At 48.4% G+C, this 24,900-nt stretch overlaps 1 protein-coding gene across 7 annotated transcripts in view; it reads right to left on the bottom strand.

Annotated features, from left to right (window-relative positions):
• The window catches only part of FMNL2 (formin like 2), a 216,364-nt gene that overhangs the window by 140,313 nt on the left and 51,151 nt on the right, over positions 1–24,900 (bottom strand). The window contains exon 1 of one of the 7 annotated variants that reach the window (XM_029071857.2): positions 11,782–11,863. The exons of the other annotated variants lie outside the window; for them this stretch is intronic. The gene's annotated coding sequence lies outside the window, so the exon portion shown is untranslated. Of the gene's footprint in view, positions 1–11,781; positions 11,864–24,900 lie in introns of those variants that run through there. 7 annotated transcript variants of the gene reach the window in all.

Here is a 24,900-nt window from a genome sequence, read left to right as displayed (position 1 = left end):
ACTAGGATGGGTGTGTTTCAGCCCTTAGAAAACTGGCAAATATCTCTCCGTGATGCTTCCACCCAGCTCGGAATTCTTGCAAAATCAGGCCGAGACTGAATCATGATGTCAAGCTTTAACACGCTTAGGGAGCCGAGGTGATTCCAGAGGGTGGGAGGAATTGGGAGGAGTCGGCCTTACTCAGCGGCCCAGCGTTAAACACGGCCCGTCTGGGGGCCTCGCTCTCTCCGCCTTCGCGCTTCCGGCACCCTCTTCCTGGATCACGGGAAGAATCGGCACTAAGACGATGAGGCGAGCCACACGCGGGCCCCTACAAGGGGTCCTCCCGGACGGAGGCCGGTGGTCCATAACCTCAGGCGGGGGAGCGGGCAGAGCTCCGTCCATTTTAAATCCCTGAAATAGAGGAAAGGTTCTTTGGAAATCGAGACATCTGGGCCGGAGCTCTCTCCCTTTATTAGGGCCCCAAACCTGTGATTAAACTGGGGTTGGCTCTCTTGAGCTATGCGTGAGATGAAAAACACACTCCGGAAAGTTTATTTGAATCTAAAAAAAAAAAAAAGTCATCATGGCTATTTAAATGCACTTACATTCCAATATCGCTCTCGTTCCAAAAATGTGTTGCTCATTCACTGTGGCAACTAGAGCAGAACAATATGTTTCTCTGATTTTACGAGGATCCAGGATGAGCTGCGCCTCTGTCTCAAGAAAGTTTTCCTCTCCTCCTGACTGTGTCTCCTGACCTCCCATCCTATGAGCTCATGCACTCTCTCTTGGACGACATTACACTTCAGGCCGGCCGTTCCGACCAGCGACTTCAAAACTTCGAGCTGAGGTAAACCCAGGTCGGTTCCGCAACTGATCCAGGGACGCGAAATATCTGAATTGACCAGACTGCCTGAAGGAGCTAAAATGAGACGGTGGGCCCACCCTCCTCTCATTCATCTTTCCCAAAAGCCATCGAGACAGCAGGAGAGCCCGCTTCCTCAGGAATGAAGCCCACTTCCTCAGGAATGACCGTTCTCTTCTCAGACCCTCCCCTTAAAGTTTGATTCAGCCGCTGCATCCTCCAAGAGGGAACTTCAGAAGAGGGCGCTTTCTAGTAATCTGAAAGGTCACCCTGAAGGGATGGTTCCCATTCCTTTGTACTTATCGAGCACTTACTGTGTGCAGAGCACTGTACTAAGCACTTAGGAGAGCACAATATAACCATAAACACACTCCCTGCCCAAAATGAGCTTACAGCCCAGAGGAACGCCTTGCATCTGCTTCAGATGATTGTACTTTTGTTCCTGAACAAACAATAATCCCCCTGGCCAAAGGCACGGCTAAATCCTCACCTGGGCTTTTGGGGTGGGCAAAGGGGTAAAGGGCAAGAGATGGGGGGAAAAAAGAACAATAATAATAATAATGGCATTTGTTAAGCGCTGTAGCAGGCACCGTATAAAGCGCTGGGGTGACAATCCGCTGGGGTGACAATCCTTGTCCTACATGGGACTCACAGTCTTAACCCCTATTTTACAGATGAGGTAACTGAGGGCTAGTGAAGTGACTTGCCCAAGGTCACACGGAAGACAAGTGGCAGAGCCGGCATTAGAACCCAGGTCTTTATGATTCCCAGACCTGAGCTCTACCCAACAGGGCACGGTTTCTCTAAAGATCCAGGCACTCTCCTTCACACCTCATCCACGCGATGACAAATTCCCACCGCCATCACTGCCTCGCACAGAGCTGAGGACCGGAAGCTGGTTTTTCCCCCAGGGTGCCGCAACCCAGCTCTGCCCCCGCCTGACCTACCAGAAAGAGGACGAAACAGTGTCAGGAGACCCAGGAGCTGGTCCCGCCTCTGCCACTTCCCAGCTGTGTGACCTTGGACGAATCACCTAATTTCTCTGCAATAATTGTGGTATTTGTTAAGCGCTTACCATGTGCCAAGCACTGTACTAAGTGCTGGAGCTGAAACAAGATAATCAGGTCCCACGTGGGGCTCACAGTCTAAATAGGAGAGGAAACTGGTATTGAAGATTCTCTCGTTGCAAATGAGGGAACTGAAGCACAGCGAAACTAAGTGACTTGCCCGATGTCGCGCAAGGATTACAACCCAGGTCTTCTAACTCCCAAGCCCGAGCTCTTCCCATTATGCCGTGCCTCTGATTCCTTATTGTAAAATGGGGATGCGATCCCCGTTCTACACCCCTCCCGGAGATGGTGAGCTCCAGGCTGGAGAAGGACTGAGTCTGATCTGATTATTCTTATATCTACCCCAGCACTGAGCACAGCGCTTGACGCATACCGTGTCGATAAAAACAATCATCATCATCATTTCATTCACTAATGAGCAACTCTCCACTTAGAATCCCCTTAAACGTGGGGCAGCAACTATAAGCATGCATTTTGGAAGTGTTGGATCCCAGAAAGTGTTGGATCCCAGACAAAAGCCTGAGAGGTTGAAGATGAAGATCCACTAGGTCATTTCCCGAGTGTCACCCATGGAGATCTGAAGACAGGAGGGCACAGGGGGAAGATTACAGATTATGGCAATGAACCACCCTGTGAGGTGAGGAGGAAAATAACTAGCTAGTTGTTAAGATGGCATGTTAAAGATATGGGACAACTGCTATATTTATTTTCAAATGAGATATTCCAAAAAGCAGCAGATTGACAATGATTTATAGCTTCTTTTCTCCTCTAGGGAAATAACATTGTCTGATGGAGAGACACCTGGGTTCGGATCCCGATACCACCACGCGTGCTGTATGACCCTGGGCGAGTTCATCCATTCCTCTGTGCCTCAGCTTCCTCATCTGTAAAAGAGGGACTAAATACCCATTCCCCCTCCTCCTTCGAATGCGAGCCTCTTGGGCCAATGGGACTGGTTTGACCTGATGGCACTGCATCTGCCCCCAGCGCTTAGCACATCAGAAGCACTTAAATATCACAACTACTCGGACAGGGACTGACTCTGATCTGATGGCACGGTAACTACCCTAATACTCAATCCAATCCTTGGTGCATAGTAAACACTTAAATGCCACAACTTTTTTCATGGTACTTAAGCGCTTACTATGTAGCCAGGCACTGTACTAAGGAGCAGGGTAGACACAAGATAATCAGAATGGACACAGTCTTAATCCCCATTTTTACAGACGAGGTAACTGAGGCACAGGGAAGTTGAGAGACTTAAACAAGGTCACAATTACTATTATTACTAACTGTCCTTCCTCCCCCTTAGACTGTGAGCCCCTTGGGGGACCTCATTATCTTGTATCTACCCCAGCCTTTAGCAGGGAAAAAAGAGAACAAAATGATTAAGAAATACAACCCTTCCTTCCTTCCCCTGCTTTCTCCTCTCACTGTCTTCAGGTCTGGAGTTTTCTCTTTTCCTCTTGGCTTACACCTAATTAGAATCCTTTCCCTCTCTCAAACTAGTGCTTTGAATGATCTCTCAAAAGAGTCGGGCTTCTTGAACTAGAGAAAAGCTCTGATCCACTGAAGACCAAAGCTTAAAAGGCAGCAGCCGCCCTGTGCTGATTCAGTGTTGGAAATCGACTCACGCGAAAGGTGAATCTCAGTTTCACATCTGGGTTGCCCCCTTCCCTTCAAAATACTTGTTCGTCCCCTTGCAAACCGCCTGGTCGTCACCCGTGTGTCAGGCTTCGAAACAAACAGGTGCGGGAGCGCCAAGGTGCAACCACCCTGGGCAAGCAGGGTGGCTTAGTGGAAAGAGCATGAGCCTAGGAATCACAAGAACCTGGGTTCTAATCCAAGCTCCGCCACCTATCTTCTGTGTGACCCTGGACAAGTCACTTCACTTCTCTGTGCCTCAGTTACCTCAGCTGCAAAACGGGGATTAAATCCTCCTACCTCCGACTTAGGCTACGTACCCTTAGAACAATGTTTAAAAAATACCATTAAAAAAAACATCAAATAAACGCAAACAAACCACCCTGGACTTCCATCCAAACCCACAGCAACCCTGTCTAGCACGGAGCATGACTCTCTGAGGTGGAAGGTAATTGTCTCTCAAGGTCCGGACGGGCGGCCACGTACTTTCTCCGTCTGACTCGGTCTGCCCCATCCACTATCTGAACACGTGACCAGAGAGAGGGACGAAGGAAAAGTCTAGAAGGCCACCTTGTTCCCAACATACTCTCTCATCCTCAGAAGGACACTGGAGAGAAAGAGACGTCGGTTGTTCCTGGCGGAACGGGAATACAAGTTCCAATTGCTCTTTGGGGCACGGTGACTGCTTCCTTTCAGGGGCACGTCCTTAGGCAAACCCCTCTCTCGATCAATCAATTGATCCTATTTATTGAGGGCTTACTCTGTGCAGAGGACTGCACTGAGCATTTGGGAAAATACAATACAGTAAGTAGAGTTGGCAGACACTCTCTCTTCCCAGGACAGCCTTATAATCTAGAGGGAGAGAGTCTAAGTTCTTGGGAGAGTACAGTATAACAGAATTGGTAGAAATATTCCCAGCCCACTACGAACTTACTCTCTCCCCCTTCACACAGTCCTCCTGATTCCTTCTGTCACCCTCTCCCCTCATGCTTTCGAAGCTCAACCCAGAAAAGCCTTGGTTTTTCATCTCATACATTTAGCAGGAACGATACCCAGGCCCTGAGGCGTTTTGGAGGAGCGAACCGTCTTAGCCATCTAGAAAATAATCAATAGGCAGCCGACACGGGAACCTTGGCTTCAAATCCATTAAGCCTGGAGAATGAACAGAGGAAAAGCAAATTTATAGAGCCCTCACGCTCTCTCAAACCTTCCAGTCCAAAGCCCTAATGCTTCAATAATTCAACACGGATGCAGCAGAGTGGATGAAAGGTGTCTGAAACAATCCACCCATCGCTTAAGGTGCGTTACTAAAAGCCGAGGGAGACTGGGCTGGACCACCAGGAGAGGAGAGGCTCCCTCAAAACCTCGGCGTTTCAGTCGGCGTTAATACCGTGTGCTTCCGGGAGCCGTCCCGCTGCCAGTTGTATCGGACGGGATCTTAGCGGGGCGGCCGAGGAATATCGATTGGAAACACATGCTGAACGACGCATCACCTCCACTCCCTTCAGCCCGAGGGGGGCTTCACGACGTTTGCTCTTCCAGGCTGAAGACTACCTCCCGATAATAGTTATAATCGTTATTGTGGTATTTGCTAAACGCCTTACCAAGCTCTGTACTAACCTCTGGGGTAGAGACCAGATAAGCAGGTTGGACACGGTCCCTGCCTCATGTGGTGCTCACGGTCTATGTAGGAGGAAGAACAGGTATTTTAATCCCCATTTCACCGATGAGGAAACTGATGCACGGGGAAGTTAAATGACACGCCTGACGTCGCACGGCAGGCAAGCTGCTGAATCGAGACTGAATGCCAGGTCCTCTGACGCTCAGGCCCGGGGTCTAAACACTAGGCCACGCTGCTGCCAAAAGAGGATGGGATCACACCTCCCGCCATAAATATCAAGTGTCACCTAGACAGCTGAGTCCTAATTAGTGTTAGAGTGCTTGGGAGGATCTTGTTTTACCATTGTCATTCGGACCATATAAGGCAGGACGATTGGCTGAAATATCACTAGGGTTTCTGGTTATTCGGCTTCAACGATGGCTTTTGGTGGGGAATTTAAACAAAAACTTCACTGGAAAATCCCGCCCAGAAGGTTACCTGAAAACTCATTCAGAATCCACTAGATCTTCCGCCATTTCTATTTGTCTACCCAGAAAACTTTCTCGTCACGTCTAAGCAAATCTCCAATGGGGAGGGTGAACGGCAAGTGTCTTGTGCTAGCCATGGTTGTTGTTTTTTTTTTCCTTAAATGGTATTTCTTAAGCACTTACTATGTGCCAGGCACTGTACTAAGTGCTGGGGCAGATACAAGCTAATCAGGCTGACACTGCCTGACGGATTATGTTTGAGACAATTGAGGTCAATTCTCGCCTGGAGGCAGATCTAGCTTAGGGAAGAAATTGCCAGAACTGAGGAAGTCGCCCCCAACCATTTCATCAATCCCGAGGATGAGGGGGTTGGGGGCAATTGGGGTCCGGAGCCCCAAGCGGTGGCGACGGGCGAACCAATGCCCTGAATTTAGGCCTCACAAACTATCTGCCTAAATTACCTCGGGACGCCAAGCCAGACTTGGCCAAAGTCACCAACTTCCCTCAATACAGGCAGGATTTCCGCAGGTTCCCCAAACACCGGGAAATGCTTCTCCACGTCTCCGTCCAACCCGCGGGTCCCGTCTTCCGGAACGGCAGCTGCATTCAGGTTGAGCGGTCCTCTCCCCCCCGATCCTTTTGGCTAGCTGGGCACGGTTGCCGGCTTATATATGTGCCTGCCTCTCTCCTCTTTCTTCGGAACTACTCAGGATTTTTTTTTTTTTTTAAGTATAGAGCATTCACAATTACCCATGTAGCTGTAGGTCTGTTTCCACTTTGGCAAAAATCCCCTCTTTTCCCAGGGAGACCACGAGGGAGATACAAAAAGGAGAAATTGTTCTCAGCAGCGGACCTCGGTCTGGGATCCACCACCACTCATGATTCCCTCAAACTCTCCTCCTGAGGGAAACGCACGACACAAGTCAGTGGGTCAGGTGCCGTTCACAGCGATCCTAATGTTCTTAAAGATAACTGTGGTATTAAGCGTTTACTTTATGCTGAGCACTGCACTAAGCGCTGGGGTAGATACGAAGTATCAAAATCGGACACAGTCCCTGCCCCAACCGGAGGTCACATTCTAAGCAGGAGGGAGGACTCCTGTCATTCTATAGACGAGGAAACCGGAGCACAGAGAAGTTCAGTGACTTGCCCGGAGCCACACAGCAAGCAAGGAGCAGAGGCTGGATTAGAAGCCAGGTTCCCTGACTGCCACAGGCATCGAGATCTGCAAAAGTCCGTTGGAAATGTACATCAATCGATCGACGGTAATTATTGAGTGCTTACTACGTGCAGAGCACCATACTTGGAAATGTCCATATGAGATGGTAGAACACCATCCCTGCCTTCCAGGAATTTACAGTCTACGGAGGGAGACAGTTATCAAAATAAACTACAGATAGGGGAAATTGTAGAGTATAAGGATATAAAGAAGACATATGTATAGAAGCAGTGTGGTCTAATGAATACAGCACAAGTCTGAAAATCAGAAGGACCTGAGTTCTAATTCGGGCTCTAATTCTATAGGGGACTGTGCCCAAACTGATTAGCTTGTATCGACCCCAGCGCTTAGCACGGTGCCCGGCCCATAAGAAAGCATTTGACAGATACCGTTAAAATACAAACATCTATACACAGAAGTGCTGTGAGTTTGGGATAAGTGTCCGAGTGCTTAAAGCCTCGGTTTTCTCATCTGTACAATGGAGATAAAATACCTTCTCTCCCTCTCCAATTACGAGCTTAGCACGCCGTGCGAGACACAGATTGTGTCTGATCTGATTATCCTGTGTCCACCCAATGCTTAGCACATAGTAACTGCTTAATAAATGCCATAATTATTATCATGGAGAAAGTCAGAGAAGCTCAGAAATCAAGGACAAATCCAGAGGAGCTAAGGCTGGCAGCCACCAAGCTTGAAAGCCTGAGAGTCATCTCCCCATAAGGAGGGGGGAATCAGTCCATCAACAGAACTGGTTGAGTGCTTACTCTGTGCTGAGCACTGTACTATGCACTTCAGAGAGTCTGACAGAGTTAGCAGACAAGATACTTCTCTCAAAGATCTAACCCCCTAGTAGGGGAAATCAACACTGAAACACACTGCAGGTTGGGGAAAGAAGAAAGAATATAATGTTTGTCCAGGAAAACCAATCCAAACCAAATCTGCCACAGCGATCCAGACTGGAACAGAACATGGATCTGGGAGTCAGAGGACCTGGGTTCTCTAGACCGTAAGCTTGTCGTAACACGCGGGGAACGTAACAGGCAGGGAACGGTTCTGCTAATCCTGTTGTAGTGTCCTCTCCCAAGTGCTTAGTACAGTGTTCTGCACATAGTAAGCGCTCAATAAATATGACTGACTGATTCTACTTCCGGCTCCCTCGCGTAACTTCTCCGTGCCTCAATCTCCTCCTCTGTCAAGTGAGGATAAAGTACCTGCTTTCCCTCCCTCAGACCGCATGCCCCATGAGGGGCCGGGACCGTGTCTGCTCTGATTGCATTCTATTGACCCACAGTGTTTGGCACACAGTAAGTATTTCAACATCACAATTATTATTATTGTTTCTGTTAACAGACACAGTTTCCTGGGTGAAACCGATCTGCTTTTTGTGTGTTGGGATGTTGCAGGACCCAGAGGACCGGGATCAGGCTTGGGCTGAGAAGCATCATGGTGCTTAGTGGATAGAGCACTGGCCTGGGAGTCAGAGGGACCTGGGTTCTAATCCCGGATCTGCCGATTTTCTGTTGGGTGACCTTGGTCAAGTCACTTCATTTCTCTGGGCCTCAGGCATCCCATCTGTAAACTGGGGACTAAGACTGTGAGCTCCATGTGGGACAGGGACTATGTCCAACCTGACTATCTTGTATCTACCCAGATCTCAGTACAGTGCCTGGTTCATAGTAAGCGCTTAACAGATGTCACACAAAAAAAAGGCAGCAGAATTCACCACGACCTGAAGACCCAGTTGATGATGATGATTACTATTATTATTATTATTACCCAGCTGCACTGCTGATCCCACACTGTCACTGGATCAGCAGAGCGGACTTGCCCCATCATCACGAGGGTCTCCTCTTCCTTAAAAGAGCCCCAAACCATCCACTATCCAATAACTCTGCCAGGGCCTCAATATGAAAGCCTTTTCCCCTCGATTTACTAATCACATTCCCCAAATGATAGAAAATGACAATTCAACCACAGCTTCCTTCCAAAAGCCTGATCTCTGCCCTCTTTTTCCACTCAATGCTATTTCATTTATGTAGGCTTCCATCACTTACAGAGTATGAATCACCCGCGTAATAAATTGTCGACTCTTGGCTCTGCTATTTTCAGAAGGAAATGAGCTTCAGCGAACCTCAAACCAGGATCAGAAACCCAAGTGGAAATATTCATCCGTGTCCCGGTTCCCGTTTCTCAAAGCTTCCAGGAAAATCTGATAGCCCTCGAGAAATATTTATTTGGAGGCAATCGTTTCAGCAAAGCTTCCACTATCAGGGAGATCTCTTAATTAGGCTGAAATGCTTTTCGCAAGCGGCCATTTCCGATCTGCAGCTCTGGTAGATTTAATAATAGTGATATATTTGTCAAGTGCTTACTATGTGGCAAGCACTGGGGTAGCTAGAATACTCCTCCCACATGGGACTCACAGCCCAAGGCGGGAGGGAGAACAGGAGTTTAATCTCCGTTTTACGATGAGGAGACGGACACAGAGAAGTTGAGTGACTTGCCCAAGCTCACACAGCTGCAGAGACGGGATCAGACCCAAGGTCTTGACGCATGATTGGGCAGATTCCCTGAAACTGGCTTTCCCGAAGATGTAGAGACTTAAGCTACACCGCAGAAGAGAAACAGAAGTCATTATCGGTTATTTACCGTCTCCAGGGAGGGCTCCCGGTTAATTCTACGAGGGAACAGGAACACAGCGAAACGGTGTTTGGGTCGCACCCGTGCTCAGGACGTACACCCCGGGACGGGGATTTAATTCTTTGTCTCCGAACGACGGTTGCCCGCTTGGCGTTGGGTTGCCAAGGCTCCAAGGGTGGTTTTATGTTGGACCAATAATTCGCTCCGGGGCCCCTAAGTGACTTGTCCGGCTTTGCTTTCTGGAGAGCCGTAGCCATTCGTTAGCCGCTGATCAGCATCTGGGAAATATCCAAATGCCACCAAGAAAGGAGACTTAATCAGTCGGGTGTCCTGGGGAATCCCACATTCTGGATTAACGCGGGCATTGTGTCCCTAGCGGGGGCTCGGCTTAAACAAGAAGCTCAAGACCGAATGAGTTCAAACTGCAAGCTAGGCAGATAATTCGGGTCGAAAGGTGCACTCGGGCAGGAATGTGTGGGTGTTTCGGGTGGCTATTTTAGGTGTCTATTTAGGGACTGAGTTTTCTATGTAATTTGCTAGTACAACTTAAACCACCTGTATTCCCGATTCCCAGCAATGTGGGTTTCCAGTCTGAAGAGAGCATGGGCTGTTTTGGGAAGTGCCGCTATGTAACTCGATCCCGTCTCTTCTCACGGGTCAACGTGTCAGGCACCGGGCAGTTCCCTTCTAGAGAAGCAGCGTGGCCTAGTGGATGGAGCACGGGCCGTGGAATCAGGTCATGGGTTCTAATCCCGGCGCCGCCGCGTGGCGGCTACGTAACCTTGGGCAAGTCACTTGGACTTCTCTGTGCCTCAGTTAACTCATCTGTAAAGGGGGATCGAGACCGCGAGGCCCCCCGTGGGACAGGGATTGTGTCCAACCCGATTTGCTTGCATCCAGCCCAGCGCTTAGTACCGGCACATAGTAAGCGCTTAACAAACACCATCGTTTTTAATTATTATTATAAGAACGAAGCCAGCCAGTCCTAGCCATTAACAGACCCCTTATCTCATTCACAGGCCCACCGGAGAGAAGCAGTGTGTCCTAGTGCATAGAACACTGGCCTGGGAGTAAGAAGGACCTGGGTTCTAATCTCCGCTCTGCCACTTTGCTGGGTGACCTTGGGCAAGTCACTTCACCGCTCCGTAAAATGAGGGTTAAGACTGCGAGCCCCGTGTGGGACATGGACCGTGTCCAACCTGACTAGCTTGTAATCTACCCCAGCAGTTAGTACGGTGCCTGGCACATAGTGAGCACTTCACAAATACCATTCTAAAAAAACCTAAAGACAAAGATCATAGACACTGCCCTCGACAAAAGCCAACCCATTAAAACGCCCCCCATTTCCCCATCGTCCTAGTCACCCTCCCTTCTGTATCGCCTGTGCACTGGGGTCTGTAGCGTGGCTCAGTGGAAAGAGCCCGGCCTTTGGAGTCAGAGGTCATGGGTTCGAATCCCTGCTCTGCCACCTGTCAGCCGTGTGACTGTGGGCAAGTCACTTCACTTCTCTGTGCCTCGGTTACCTCATCTGTAAAATGGGGATTAAGACCGTGAGCCCCACGTGGGACGACCCGATTCCCCTGTGTCCACCCCAGTGTTAGAACAGTGCTCTGCACATAGTAAGCGCTGAACAAATACCAACGTTATTATTATTACCCCTTAAGCACTTTGATAATAAATATAATCGACTGCTTGATTGACCGCTAAGCGCTGTGGGGTGGATCCAAGACGATCGGATCAGAAACCGTCCCCGTCCCAAACGTGGCTCACAGTCTGAGAGGGAGGGAGGACAGGAGTTTCACGTCCATTTTACAGATGATGAAACAGAGGCACAGAGAAGCTAAGTGACTCGCCCATGGTCACACAGCTGGTAAGTGACACGAAACCAGAACCAGAAGCCAGACATCCTGACTCCCACAGGATGGCCTCCACGTTGGCAATCCCCCATCCCTTAATGGACGGGGCGTCCAACTTCCCTACCGTCTCCTACTTGATCCCTTCAGGAACCTCCCCTGCAGTAAGACATCAAGTGTCAATCCCAGAAAATCAGGACAAGGGAACAACCCGGGAGAAAGTGGGACAAGCCAAGGTCACCCCCCCCCCCCCCCCCGCCACAGAGATCAAGAGTCGCTGCAGCATGAATGGGTGACCAGCTGTTCCACAGACAAAGCGAGGCCTCTGTGCATTTAGAATGTTAATAAGGAAACCCTCCCTTCGGGCCGGGAATATCTCCAAAACGATTCTGCGTTGGAAATGTCTCAATGAAAATGTACCTGTCGCTACGCTCGACGATCCCGCAGGACTCCGCGATGGGCCACCGTCATGACAACCGGAAGCTGGGTTTCCAAAACAGTTTTCGAGACGGAATTGTAAAACACACAAACGAGACAAGTCGGCAGTTCTGGGGGAAGGCCTCCAATTCGAGGTTCTGCACTTCCTCGGGGAAAGAGAACCACTGTTTTGTCTTCGGTGACCACATCCACTTGGCAGGAGGGACACGGCTAAAATCTCTTTCTTTTGAGGTCCGATTCGCATCCAGTCCCCGTCAGAGTTTACGGCTTCAAGAACCGCTCCCCAGGTCCGACGACCCCTGCGGTAGCCGGGTTTCTATTGTGAGGAGGGAGCCGAAAGGGTGGGGGAGGAGAGGGAGAGGGCAAAAGACGGGCAGACGGACGCTCGCGGGGAGGATGGAGGCTTGGGACGACTGAGCCGAAGACCTAGGCGCTCAGTACGGCGCTCTGCATGCAGTAAGTGCTCAAGAGATACCGTTGATTGACAACGGACCCGGCGGTCCAGGTTTAGTGTCTTCCCAGCCCAGCTAGGGAATGCCCAGCTCTTCCTTCCAGCCCGGCTCAGGGCAAGAGAGAGGCCGGGGGTCCATTAGAGAGGCCGACTGGGCTTCCCGGCCCGGATCCCCGCTCCCTGGGACAAGCTGACCCGGGACCCAGGTGGCCTTGTGGACCAACCTCTGCCGTTCCCGTGCCAAAAGCCACAAGAGAGTTAGGGGAACGAGAGCTGCTTGTGTGGGAGGGCCTGGCGGAGGAAACGATAGAGATAAAATGAATTCCAGCCGTATGGGAGGCCTGTGAAACGACCGGGGGATTTTTTTCCAACTGAAACCAGTAAACAAAACAAAACAGAACAAAAAAAAAAAAAAGAAAAGAAGGCTAATTACATTACAAAAATATGAAAGCGGGGGGGAGAGGGCAGGGGAGGAAGCCGGCCTGGCTTCTGTCTTCTCGACGATCGCTTGGGGCCAGTCGACTGCTATGTGGTGTCAGCGTGGACTCGCATCTCTCTCACTCGATCCGTGTAATAACAATAACATTAATAATGGTAATAATAATAATACTAATGGTGGTATTTGTGAAGTGCTTACCATGTACTAAGTTTTGGGGTAGATACAAGATCATCAAGTCCCACATGGGCTCACAGTCTGAGGTGGAGGGAGAACAGATATTGAATCCCATCTATTTTAATGTCTATCTCCCACTCTAGACTGGAAGCTCCTTGTGGGCAGGCAACGGGGATACCGACTCCACTGTAGTGTACTTCCCCAAAGTGCTCAGGAGAGCGCTCTGGCAGTCAGTCAATCGTATTTACTGAGCGCTTCCTGTGTGCAGAGCACGGTACTAAGCAATTGGGAGGGTAAAATTTAACAATATGATACCTATATTCCCTGCCCACGAGCCTACAGTCTGCGTAAGCACACAGCATAAGCGCTCCAACAAATACCACTGATTGACTGAGGCGGCAAGAGTGGGCCACGGCGATCCCGTCACCTCGACTCGCTCCCTTTGCTCCCCCCCCAACCCCGCCCCGCAGCACTTATGTATCTATCTAAAATTCTGTTCATTTATATTAATGCCTGCTTACTTGTTTTGAGGCGGATATATCTATAATTCTATTCGTTCCTATTGATGCCCGTTTACTTGTTTTGATGTCCGTCTCCCCACTTCGAGACTGTAAGCCCAGTGTGGGCAAGGATTGTCTCTACGGCTGAATTGTACTTTCCAAGCGCTTAGTATAGTATGGTGCTCTGCAAACAGTAAGCGCTCAAAAAATATGATTGAATGAATGAAAAAACGAATGAATACCACCACCCTACTTCCTCCCTAAGAATCCCTTGGCATCTTCTCCCAGAGCGTGGACTAGTTGACACAGCCTGGGCCTGGGGGTCAGAACGACCTGGGTTCTTCTGATCCCGCTCCGCCACTCGACTGCTGTGTGACCCTGGGCTAGTCACTTCACTTCTCTGGGCCTCAGTTCCCTCATCTGTAAATGGGGGATTAAGACTGTGAGCCCCATGTGGGACAAGAGCTGTGTCCAACCCAATTACCTCGTATCTACCCCAGCGCTTCGAACGGTGCACGGCGCAGAGTAAGCGCTTAACAAACACGACAGTTATTATCATTATTATCATTATTAGAGAGTCCAGTTAGCGCGGCCCTGGCCGGAAGGGAGATCGCTTCGGCCGCTAATTGGTAACCATGAGCCGATGGGCCCGGGTACGGGTGGAGAGGTGAGGGAGAACTGTGAGACCTGCAGAACTGATTTCTGAAATGAATCTGGCCTCTCTCCTCTCTTCTCTCTCTCTCTCTCTCCCCCCTCTGCCTTCACACCCCCACCTTCTCCCCCTCCCCTCCTTCCGCGTGCCAGGCTCCATCGGCCTGGTCATAGAACAGGCACTGTTCCGCCGGCTGTGGTGGGCTCCGAAACCATCAATGGGGCGCTTCATGGGGAAAGACCATTGTCTAACACGGAGAACTTTCTTGGCATCAATCAACTACAGTAGATTCTAGCAGCCTTTTCTTTCCCCTTTTTTTAAATATATTTTAAGTATGCCAGGAATGTAAGAAAAAGCGGCACCTCCCCCACACCAGCAAGGATGGACCCACGCAGCCCAAGAAGCCCATCAGAATGCAGGACGTCCTGAGATCGAGAATCTCCCAGCTTCCATCTGAGGAGCGAGCTGCATTTTGTTTTGCAAATCAGTCACCTCCAACTGGCTGCAGAAGAAGGCTTCTTTTTTTTATTATTTTCCCCGAGGCCTGTCTATCAGCAGGCACTCGGTGATGGGGAAAATAAGGGCCCGTGTGGAAAAAAAAAAAAATTAAAAATGGGCAGTGGTGGATGGAAGCACTTTGATTTCGATTCCACACGGCCGAGGCGGTGGAGGGTCAGATGTTGTAATTAGCCGGTGGTATTTCCCGAGTGCTAAATTTGTGCAGGGCACTGTGCTAAGCGCCTGGAAGAGTAACCCTCATTTGGTAGGATCTCCAGCATCCAGAATGACTTGAACAAACACAAATCAGCCCTTTAATGACCCACTGAGGAGACTTGGGTTCAAGCATCTGCTTTTAGCTGTTTGCCCTTCCATTATCAAAAGCTGCCCGATAAGCCCTGCTATCTTTCCACTGTACCCAACTCTTCCAGCCGCCAAAAAGCCCTGACCTTTTGCTGCCGTATAGGCACGTAATTCTCTCCCTACAGATGAAGGAAGAGTATAGAGACCATTTCTTTTCTTCTCCTTTTCCTTTTTTCCTCAGACCGATCAAAGTTTCAGCATCATTACCAAGTCAAGTCATAGCCTGCCTTGCTCTCTGTACTCACAAGCGCAAAGCGAATAAGAAAGAATGAAAGAAAGAGAGGGGAAAAGACACACACACACACACACACACACACACAAATTCGGACACTCTCCAGGAAAAAAAGGAGAAATAGGAAGGAAGAATGCTTCTGAAAAAATAATTGGCATTAAACTCAATATCAAACTTCAGTCCAAATCCCTGCTTTGAACATGCTGTCTCAGAGGACGGTGTTTATATTGTCTGCGCATCTGCACCCATAATTCATGAACCAATAATGACCAGACTGCAGTCAACAGGGTAAAGACCATTAAATATGTACGGTTCTTTATTGCCTTCTATGAACTCTGGCAATATGGCCACCACAAAATGTATGTCCACGCTTTCCTTGGCTCAGAAATGGAACACTTAGCTTTGGAAGAAGCAAATTACAATAAATGAAATGGTAAACTGATGGAGAACCTTAGGTCACTGCTGTTATTTTTAATTTTCTTTTGCTAGAGTTCACTAAAAGTGCTGGACTGACAGCCCACAGGAAAAAGGAGGACTATGAGGATATGGGGGAGAAGGAAGAAGAAGAAGAGAGAAAGAGAGGTGAGGGGAGGAAGGCAGAGAAGACAAAGGGAGAAAGAAAAGAAACTGTACATACAATTACTCATTTTGTCTACCTCCCGGTAAGAATGTAAGCACTTACTCCAGTGCCCTGCAAGGAGGAAGCGCTCAGTAAATACCATTGATGGATTGATAAGAGTGGGAACTCCTTGTGGGCAAGGAATGTGTCCTGTGCTTCCACCTTAATTTCCTCAAGTGCTTAGTTCTAATCCTAGCTCAGCCCCTTGCCTCCTGTGTGACCTCGGGCAAGTCTAATCCTCAATTTCCTCATCCGTAAAGTGGGGATTCAGTATCTGTTCTCCCTCCTAGTTAGACGGTGAGGCTCGGGGGGGGGGGGGGGGGGGGGGGGGGGGGGGGGGGGAGACAGGGACTGTGTCCATCCAGAATGTGTTGCATCTACCCCAGCGTTAGCACAGTGCTTGATGCAAATTAAGCCCTCCAATACCACAAGTATCAATCAATCAGTGGGCACCTACTCTGTGCTCGGGAGAGTACGATGCAACGGAGATGGTGGCACGTTCCCTGCCCGCAAGGAGATTACAGTCTAGAAGGGGAATTTACAGTCCAGTCCCCCGATAATGAATATCGGCTCTGAGGGACCGACTTGACTGCAGGGGAAAAACAAACTCTCCGCTCTAGCTGTGTAGGGCGCTTGAGTTGGGCATGTGTCTTCTGGATGATCTTGTTCGCTTTACTGAACATCATGAAACATCGGCATATAGCGTTTCTAGAAGCAATGCTGGCGCATCAAAATGTGAATATTTGCAGGGACTGGATAATGGGAATTTGGGGGCATTTTTGTTGTTGCTATTGTTTGATAATGGAATTTGTTAATCTCAGTACTAAGCACTGGGGTAGACACGGGTTGACAAGTTGGATACACGCTCTGTCCCACGTGGGAATCACAGTCTTAATCCCCATTTTACGGATGAGGTAATCGAATCAAAGAGAAGTGAAGTGACTTGCCCAGCAGACATGTGGCAGAGCCGGTATTAGAACCCAGATCCTTCTGATTCCCAGGGCTGTGTTCTATCCACGCTGCTTGAGACGCACCCCCTTATTTTCTAGCCCCCCAAAGAAAGGAGGAAAACTGTGACGTTGCCGGTGAGCGATTATGATTATTTTAATAATTAACAGTCATATTTAAGCCCTTACTGTGAGCCTTACTACGAACCAAGCACTAGGGTAGATACAGACTCACCAGGTAAGACACAGCCCCCGCCCCACACGAGGCTCACGTTTTTAGGGGCACGGAGAACAGGTACTATATCCCTGTTTTCCAAATGAGGAAACGGCAGCACCGAGAAATTACGTGACTTACCCAAGGTCACTCAGCAGGGCAGGGTCAGGACCAAGATTAAAATCCGAGTCCTCTAGTTCCCAGATCTTTGCTCTTTCTACTAGGCTATGCTGCTTCTCCTAAAATACCGCATTTTTATGTGTTTGTCTGTTCTGTCTCCCCGAGGCTAGAGGGGGAGACAAACATAGAAACAAATTACAGATATGTACTTCGGTGCTGTGGGCTGAGGGTGGAGTGAATAAAAGGTACAGATCCAAGTAAAAGGGTGACACGGAAGACATAATTGTGGCATTAGTTAAGTGTTTACTATGTGCCAGGCACTGTTCTAAGCACTGGGGTGGATACAGGCAAGTAGGGTTGGATACAGTTCCTGTCCCACATGGGGCTCACAGTCTTTATCCCATTTTTACAGAGGAGGAAGCTGAGGTACAGAGAAGTGAAGTGACTTGGCCAAGGTCACACAAGTGGCAGAGCCGGGATCCGAACCTAGGTCCTTCTGACTCCCAGGCCCGGGATCTTCTCTAGGGAGAAGAGGATGAGGGGAAGGCCTCTTAGAGGAGGCGTGATTTGAGTGGGGCTTTGAAGGTGGGGAGAGCGATGGTCTGTCAGATATCAAGTGGGGATAGATTTCCAGGCCAGAGGCAAAATACGGGCGAGGGGTCAGAGGAGAGAGGTGATCGCAACTCCTCCAGTTTGTCATCCAGGGTGGCACATACAATGGGTTCCTGTGAACAAGGTTGCCCGAGGAGGAGTCGAGTCGCTCTGTACCGTGCCAAATCCTCCAGCAAACAGTTTTCATTGAAATCCTCGGCAGGTGGGTGGAGTGCGACTGGACAAGGCTAATCCTTTGGGATCATTCTGTCTCCCGGGCCCCCGTGTATCCTCTACGGCAATCTCCGGGGGAAGGCGTTCCAACCCAACTGTGAAATGTTTCATCAGAGAGGGAGGTCTTTGAGTCATACCTCAAAAGTCGGTGGAGAAATTTACCACGCCGACTCCATAGTCTTCTCCCTTCCATTCATTCAATCGTATTTATTGAGCGCTTACTGTGTGCAGAGCACTGTACTGAACACTTGGGTGAGGACAATAAGTGCTCAGTACAGGGCTCTGCACACAGTAAGCGCTCAATAAATACGAATGAATGAACGAATACAACAACAAACAGACATATCCCCTGCCCACACAAACTAACTCCCCCTTCGACAAGAGTATAACAACTGTGGTCTTTGTTAAGCGCTTACTATATGCCAGGAACTGTAGTAAGCGCTGGAGTGGATACAAGCAAATTAGGTCAGACAGAGTCCCTGTCCCACATGGGGGTCACACTGTTAATCCCCACTGGACAGAGGAGGTAACTGAGGCACAGAGAAGAGAAGTGACTTGTCCATGGTCACAGAGCAGACAAGTACCAGAGCCAGGATTAGAACCCAGGCCCTTCCCACACTCAGGCCTATATCCACTAGGCCCTGCTGCTTCTCTAGACGTGAGAACGCCATTTTACCGATAAATGTGGGGGTGGAGGGAGGAAAGAAATGGGGGGTTTTCATTTGAAGTGCTGCACCCTGGAGGCTTAATATCCATAAATGCTTTATAAACAAATTGGCAAAGTTGCCTGAGTCATCCCAGGTAGTCTAATGGAAGCAACCATTATGCAGTGACAATGAAAGGAAGGTTTAAAGTGTTAAGAAAAAAGTCAATAAATTATTAATTGCATTCACGGCACTTTGAAGATGAAAAGCACTTCACGAGTGCTTAGATAGTCTCGCTATTTCCCACCGTTTTGCCCAAAATGGCTGGCTGAGACATCTCCACTGGTTTCTGGCTTCAAAAATAATAATAATTCTGATATTTGTTAAGCACTTACTGTGTGCCAGGTACTGTACTAAGCGCCGAGGTGGATATAAGTAAATCGGATTGGACACAGTCTCTGTCCCATGTGGGGCTCACAGTCTCAATCCCCATTTTACTGCTGAGGAGACTGAGGCCCAGTGAAGAGAAGTGACTTGCCGAAGCTCACACAGCAGACAAGTGATGGAGCCAGGATTAGAACCCACGACCGTTTGACTCCCAGGCCCGTGCTCTATCCACTACGCCATGCTGGCAATCAATCACCTTGCCCACTCCTATCTTATCTCGCTGATTTCCTACTACGATTCGGCACGTTCATTTCATTCCTCTAATGCTTCACTCCCTGTACCTGAATCTTGCCTATCCTGCCACCGATCCCTTGCCCGTGTCCTCCCCCTTCAGATCCGACAGACCATCACTCTCCCCACTTTCAATGCCTTATTAAAATCACATCCTCTCCAAGAGTCCTTCCCATTAATTTCCTCATTTCCTCTACTTCCTCTCCCTTCTGCATCACCCTTGAATTTGGGTCTGTATCCTTTTTTCACCCCCACCCTCGGCCCTGTAGCACTTTTGTACGTATCCATAATTTATCTTCACGTCTTTCTCTCCACGAGACCTAAAGCTCCTTATGGGCAGGGAACGTGACTACCAACTCTATTATACTGTACTCTTCCAAGTGCTTAGTACAGTGCTCTGCACATAGTAAGCACTCAATAAATGAGATTGATTGATTGATTCTGGGGCCTAGATCGAGTTGTATTAGCCTGATCCACTCAGTACACAATTCCTGCCGTGCATCTTCTTATCTCATCAAGGAGCCGAACACATCTCCTCCCAAACCACAGAGCACAGGGAATCCCAGACCGTAGTCTCTCTCCAAGAAACGGCCATAAGAACGCTAAGGAGGAGCGGGGATCAATTAATCTATCGTATTTATTCCACGCTTACTGTGTGCAGAGCACTGAACTGAATGCTTGGGAGAGTACAATAAAACAGAGTTGGTAGAGAAGCTCCCCGGCCTTGAGTCAAATAAGAGAGTCATTTTTTCCCAGCAGCTCCCGGTGACCGCCACCGCCAGGATTCCTCCCAAATTTGCTCTCAAACCTGCATTTCCTCCACAAACCCTGGGACCACCCGGACCTGCTGCTAAAGTGGGAAGCAGGGGAGAAGTCAAGGGAAAGTGACAGAGAGGAATCTCGTCGGCCAACCTCGTCAAGCAGGAATACTCTGCCCTTTGCCAAATTAACACACGGAAGATACTCGGAGTATCTTGGAGACCGTGCAAGCGATCGAGCCAAAAGGGACGGCTCGGGACAGACCCTGGGAACCCATCAATATCTACTTTATCGCCGGAGGCTGGTGGGAGAGAGGCCAGTTAAACATACACCCTGGAATAAAAGCAAACAGACGAATTGAAATGTCCAAAAAGAAAAAGAAAAAAACCCTGGAAAACACTGCCAAAGGGCACCGTGCCCCCGATTCGCAGATGAAGAGAAACCTATCCCTCCACCAGGGCAAGACACAAGGCGGAATTCAGCCGGAGAGAGGGACTGTGGGCCTTTCCCAGTGAAGGGAGGAGATGGGGCGAGAAGGAGACTCATTAGCATGCAATCGCCATCTCAGACCTCGATTCTCACCATGGGAAGAACCCACCAAAGCAAAACACTCAGAGCGACAAGGCGGCTCAACTCCTGCAGCTGAATCGTCCCCTAGGCTTGCGGAAGCTGGCCGGAACTCTGAAAAGAGGGAGAAGATGAAAACCCCAAGACGTGAATCGAAGCCACCAGAGATGATGACACCTTCATCTCTTGCTGAGGGGTCCCCGAAGGCTGGTCTGATTTTGGTTTGTCTTTATACCAAAATATATATATGTATATGTATACATATGGAAAGTAACTATTGTCCTTGCCTCTCCTCAGTGATTTTTCTACAGAAAAAGAAGCCATTTAAAAAATAAGTTGCTCCCCAAGACTGGAATCATTTTATTTTCTTCAAGGACAAGAGAAGGTGAAATAATGTTGCTGGCATCACTGTGATTGGAATTATAAAGGAGCAGTATCATGGCCTAGAGGAGAGCAGGAGCCTGGGAGTCAGAAGGACCTGATTCTAACCCTGGCTCTGCCACTTGACTGCTGTGTGACCACTTCATTTCTCTCTGCCTCGGTTCCCTCATCTGTGAAATGGGGATTAAGACTGTGAGCCCCATGTGGGACGTTGACTGTATCCAACCTGATTATCTTGTACCCACTCCAGAACTTGGTACAGTGAGGGGCACAAAGTAAGTGCTTAATAAGTACCATAAAAAAGATCATTTATACAATCACTTATTTCTCTCCTTCTCCTGCTATATCTGTATTTCTTCCTACTATATTCTTGTTCTTCCTTTTCCTCCCATTCTTTATCAAGAAGTTCTGTCTCTTCCTGCCTTCCCAGTAGACTAAAAACTCCTTCAAGGAAGAAAAAGTGAATCTTGCTTCTGTTCTACTCTTCATCGGGTTTAGTACAGTGCTTAGCCCACAACTACTACCTCCTGATGTTTGTTTTAACAATCTCAGAGCACAATATAGGTACAACAGAACCCTGCGAGAGGAAAAGAAAGGGACACCTGATTTTCTAGATCTTCCACCTCACAACCACTCACCATTCCATCCCATCATGCAAAAGTCAAAGTTGGGAATTTGGCAAGATAGGGCTGCCTGGAAAATTTCCATTAAGAAAAGAATTGCTGAACAGTAAACAAAAAACACTGAACTTGATGGAAGAGTTCACTTTCCCTTTTTAAAGAGATAAGACATCATTCTTCGCCCCCTGCCAAAACACACACACACACACACACACACCAGGAAAAAAAAAAAGAGACCTCCATCCCGGTGACAAGAACAGGATGTTGGGAATTTGAGCTGCTCCACTAACATCCTAGGCACTGGTCTTGGGTCAGCAAGAGAGTACAAACCAGAACAACTTTCTAGAGGCAGAGTAAAGAAAACCTTGTTTCTGCACCTGTTGATTACTCAACAACAAACATTCTGAGGTGAAGTAAATCTGAAAGCTTAGGGCAACTTAAAGAAGCAACGCGGCCTAGTGGACAAGAGTACGGAACTGGCGATCAGGAGACCTGGGTTCTAATCCCAGCCCCGGCAGTCGCCTGCCGTGTGACCGTGGGCAAGTCACTTAACTTTTCTGGGCCAGTTCTCCCTCCCCTTTAGACCGTAAGCCTCGTTTGGGGCAGGGATTGTGTCCGATCCAAATACTGTATTATTTCCTCGGCACTTAGCACAGTGCTTAGGCACATAGTAAATGCTTAACAAAGCCCATTATTATTATTGACAGAAAAGCAACACGCTGTTTAGCCCTACTCCTGCTCTTTTTCGAGTCAGCTTCACATCAAAGGATTGTTTCTCAGTTTGTTTTTACAAGGAAGAGAGCAGGGGCAAGGAAGATGACAAAATCTGTTTTTTCTTGAATCCTTCAGCTTCCACAGGTACCATATTAGTGTATTAAGGAGGAATAAATACTAAATAATTTTGGTACTTAAGTACTTACTATGTGCCAAGGCTGAGGTTGATACAAGTTAATCAAGTTAGATGCAGTCCCTGTCGCACATGGGGCTTACGCTCGTATCCCGATTTTACAGATGAGGTAACAGACAAGGAGCAGTTAACGGACTTTGTCCAAGGTCACACGGTAGAAATGTGGCAGAACCAGAATTAGAACCCAGGTCCTTCTGACTCCCAGGCCTGTGCTCTATCCACTAGGCCACGTTGTTTCCTCATTCAATCGCACCAACCTGTAGACAACCAAATTGTACGGCAGAGCCTCCATGCTGTCTTTCTACCCACGTATTATCATTTGACCCCCAACCTGTGAGGGAAGGGGCTGTTCCTACCGACTCTTGTATTGTCTTGTCCCAGGCGCTTAGTACAATCTTCTACACACAGTAGGCGCTCAGCAACTACCACTGATTGCCGATGTGAGGAAAATGTCACATACACACGCTCCTTTCTCGAAACTGGACACTCTGAAGTCCTGCAAGTAAACAGGTTCGAGCCTGGCAAAGTGGATAGGGTCTGGGAGTCAGAAGGTCCTGGGTTCTAATCCCGGCTCCTCCACCTGTCGCGTGACCCCGGGTGAGTCACTTCGCTCCTCTTGGGCCTCAGTTACCTCATTTGTAAAACGGGATTGAGGCTATGAGCCCCACCTGGGACAGGGACTGTCCAACTCAATTTGCTTGTATCCACCCTAGTGATTAGTATTGTGCCTGGCACATACTAAGCGCTTAAAAACCATTCTTCTTCTTATTATTTTTTAAAAGGCAGAGGGGAAAGAGGAGGAATCGGGCCCATATAGTCGTGGCTCAGGGTCCTAATCAGATGGAGTTCGGTCACCCAGAGACAACAGTTGCCACATTTTTTTGGAAATTCATAGTTTACAAACATGAAACTACAATGGTCAACCACCATACATTATCCTGAGACCAAGGCATCCCAAAGTGCTGCTTTTGACCTTCTCTTCCCCCTTGCACCTGGAATAAGTAGCTGCTGACATCACCCCAGCAGCCTCCATCCCCACCTCCTTCTTCCTGCTCGTGGAACCAGCTAAGTAAACAGAGAGATGTGGGAAATAGGCCGTTTTTTTTGTTTGGGTTTTTGGGGTTTTGTTTTTTTTTTTTGCACAGATCCAGCATCGCCTTTGGACATTTGATGTTCAACCCCATCCTCATCACACTTAAATACATATCTTTAAATTATATATTACTTATTCATATTCATGTCTGTCTCCAACTCTAGTCTGTAAATTTGTTATGGGTGGGGTATGTGACTGCTAATTCTGTTGTACTGTATTCTCCCAAGCTCTTGTACAGTGCTCTTCACATAGTAAGCGTTCAGTAAATACCATTGATTGATTGTCTTTCCTCTCTGAATCCGGGAGCCTGGGAGGGGATGACAACCACCATCTCGGCAGGGTTTGAAAGATTATCTTTCAGGGTCTCGTTTCCCCTACAGGTTCTCCTCCTCAGCTCCTGAAAGGCAGGACTCACGCCCGCTTTCCTCTATTTTACTCTCCGGAGTGCTTAGTACAATGCTCTGCATCAAGTAAGCACTCAGTAAAGACCACTGATCGATTGATTTCAGAGGGCAACAGAGTCAGCACCTTTTTAGGACTTGAAGCGAAAAGCAAAGCTCAATCCTCAATTTCTAGCCATTTCCCTCTCTGGGTTTCTCCCTGAATCTCCTGTTTTCTCTCTCCCCTTCCCTCTTCCTCACCCTCCCTCCTCTCTCCTTGGCTCGGGGTAGTCCACCGCATCCAATGGGAGCTCAACAAATACATTCGCTGTCTTTACTTGTATTTCTTGGCTGTTTTTTCTACCATCTTTCTCCATCCTGCGTCACCTGGTTAATCTTCCGCTGTTTGTTTTCTTCCCTGTTTGGGGGGAGGAGAACGGAGAGAAGGAAAGAGTTCTGGCCGGGAATTCTTGAATAAGAACTCCAACAGAAACTCTGGGTTCTGACCTGCCTTTGAGGCTTGGAGCAAATTGTTTCATGCCTCCAATTAATCGATGGCGCTTACTGAGCAATGAACTATGTGCCTGGGTAATCACTCTTAGCAATAATTATTATTATTTTCTTATTTGTTAAGTGTTTACAAGACATCAGGTCTCAGACACAGTCCTGTCCCATTGATTCTCCTGCTCTAGACTGGAAGGTCGTTATGGGCAGGGAACATGTCTGCTAATTCTGTTGCACTGTATTCTCCCAAGTGCTTAATAAGCACTTAATAAAAACCATTGACTGACTGAAGAAACTAAGGCTCAGAAAAGTTAAGTGACTTGCCCAAGGTCACCCAGTAAGATAAGCACTCCCCCTGCCTTCTGCATCACCTCAACTCGTTCCCTTTGCTTTTCCTCCCCTCCCCACTTACGTATATATGTACGTATCTGTAATCCTATTTATACTGATGCCTGTTTACTTGTTTTGATGTGTACATATCTATAATTCTATTTATTTATACTGATGCCTATTTACTTGTTTTGATGCCTGTCT

This window comes from Ornithorhynchus anatinus, chromosome 9 (assembly GCF_004115215.2).
Source record: "Ornithorhynchus anatinus isolate Pmale09 chromosome 9, mOrnAna1.pri.v4, whole genome shotgun sequence".
NCBI classification, from domain to species: Eukaryota; Metazoa; Chordata; class Mammalia; order Monotremata; family Ornithorhynchidae; genus Ornithorhynchus; species Ornithorhynchus anatinus.
Note: the sequence above shows the minus strand (reverse complement) of the source record. Positions and strands in the feature narration are given on the sequence as shown.